General features: G+C 43.1%; 1 protein-coding gene across 1 annotated transcript in view; it reads left to right on the forward strand.

Annotated features, from left to right (window-relative positions):
* LOC143025453 (sodium-dependent nutrient amino acid transporter 1-like) overlaps positions 1-2,500 on the forward strand; it is a 150,320-nt gene that overhangs the window by 977 nt on the left and 146,843 nt on the right. The gene's annotated exons all lie outside the window — the stretch shown is intronic.

A 2,500-nucleotide genomic window follows, 5' to 3' on the forward strand; every position in this document is an offset into this window, starting at 1 on the left:
GTGCCTAAGATGAGACAAAGACCAGCACGCACGGTCGCGCTCTTAGTCTCAGGAGGCATTAGCTACTCGTCACGTTCTTCATGGTGAATGGGGACATTCCTCATAGATATATGGGATACCGTCATAATGATGGCGTGTACCGCTGTGGACCCCATACTTATAAAGGGCTCTGCTGAATGTACTGAAGGAAGTGATGGTGAGGAGCCTAAGCTAGGAGGTGATGAGTAGCTACGCCCAAAGCCCTACTATGCGCTTGAACTGTGAGGACAGGTAAAGTCACTGTTGAGAATCGGAAAGGAGTGCGGATTAGAAACCACAACTAAACGGATGCGAGATCAGAACGCTACCGATTACGCCACCAGCGCACATGCAGAATGAGGTGGTACCAATACTTGTATCTCGCAGGAAAATGCGTGGCAGAGTGAGATTATATTCTTACAATCTCTCAATAAATCATGAAAAGTAGACACAACATTGTGACAGGTTTCATCGTCACCCAAGAGTCTAGCCACACTGTCCCGTATGTTTACGGGCAGTGTGCCACCGAATGTGATTTAGTAGTATCGAAGCATAATGGTCTCAGATATCAAACAGCCCGAGGAAGATAAGAATTTATACTTACATCTTGAGAACCCACGCAAAAGACAATGTATTTGGGAAATTGGTTGAAGAAATGGAGAAACATCAGCTGGTATATCGTGGGACTGAGTGAAGTGCGAAGGGAGGAAGGAAAACTTAGATAGCTAAAAGACACTCATCACTTGTTTATCCATAGAGATAAAGATGAGAGATAATCTAAGTTGAGTCTTGATTAATACAGGAATGTTATACGAGGTTATTTGAGTTATGTGAGGTTGTATGACTTATATGAGGTCATAGAGATTATGCGTGGTTATGTGAGGCCTTGTGTGTTGTGTGAGATTATATTAGGTTATATGTGGTCATGTGACTCAGTAGGATAGTAGATAATACAACCTTCGATAAGCAAGGCTCAAGAGTAATTAATCGTAAGGCTTCTACAGATCATACCATCATGAATTACAAAAGTATGGTGACGTCATGAATTATAAGTGTTCGGTGATGTAATACTTTAGAGCTTAATTATACATTTAATGACCAATTAAATAAGATTAGTAATTCAGAAGATCCTAGCTCGATTTCGCCCGCAGTTTGTTAATGAACTATCAACCTTAGTCAAAGTCCCTGTAATAAAGGGTCATCTCATGTAACTTGTTCAATTTGACGGTATTTTGTGATGACCAGCGTTTCTATCCTTGTGGTCATGACCTCCAAAAAATCTATTCAGCCAAAGGGTTCTTGTACTGAAGGGGGGGAAGGGAAGAGGAAGAGGAGAAGGAGGAGGAGGAGGAGGAGGAGGAGGTATAGGATGAAAGGAGATGGAGTCGTGGGTGAATCAGGTAGGGAGGAGGAGTTGGAGGAGGGGGTGGGAGTTGGCAAGACCTCGTACGTGGGGGAGGATCCGGTAACACGTGCGCAAACCCAAAAAGACGCTTAGGCCCACCTTTGCCCTAAGTGCTTGGGCATTCAAACAAGGAGGTGAAGATCAAGGTCTCTGGTTCGACTTGGACAGTGTTCAGGTAATATTTCATTGTTATTGTGAGACTGCAGAGCAGTGAATATTTATCTAACTCCAATATCAATTTCACCGCAATTAACAATTTATGCATATCTTTTTGCTGCTGTCAGGCACTTTTATTCAGCCCAAAATGACGTCATATCGATTTTCATCCATCAAGTGACGTCACAGATGTCAAATTTATGACGTCACATCACACAATACCCACCAAGTAACATTATGCCACACATCCACAAGGTGGGTAGTATCCATCATGTGACGTCATGCCACGTGACATCCACCGTGTTACGTCATGTCACGTGATGTCACACCACGTGACGTCATGTCAAGTAACAACTCAGCAGTCACACGAGGCGAGTTTACTCGCGCTGTAAGTAATGGGGACTACTCGCCACATGACAGTCGCTGCTACTGAGCCATTCACACGAGACGACTTGTGGCGGCAACTCCACTACACGTCCATCTAGCAACCTAGTAGTCCCGTGCCTCTTAGGTAGAGCGCAGACATGTCAAGGTTAAGGTATCAGGATTTAAACCGATTAATCCGGTTAGAATGTGCCGAAATGTGACAAGAACTGTTAGACGAATTTGGAACTAGAAAAAAAAAAAAAAAGTAAGGGAGTGGGTAGCCAGAAGGGAAAAATTAGGAACACCTACCAATTCGTTGAGAGAATTGGCTGCAGAAGACCCAGCTGTCTTGCGTAGTTCAGTGAAGTATGAGTTATTTGATATGACTACACCAGAAAAAGAAAAGTATTATATGAATAGCAATTCTGCTTTCTCAAACCAAACAAGCTTTGGTTTTATTAGCATAGTCAGTTCCGGCTCCACTTCTCATAGATATCATCGCCTGGTTCATCTCATTCCTATATGAATCCTTCAGGTTCTTTGCTTTCTTCCTCA

Source organism: Oratosquilla oratoria, chromosome 5, assembly GCF_046742065.1.
Source record: "Oratosquilla oratoria isolate Oo_2021 chromosome 5, ASM4674206v1, whole genome shotgun sequence".
NCBI classification, from domain to species: domain Eukaryota; kingdom Metazoa; phylum Arthropoda; class Malacostraca; order Stomatopoda; family Squillidae; genus Oratosquilla; species Oratosquilla oratoria.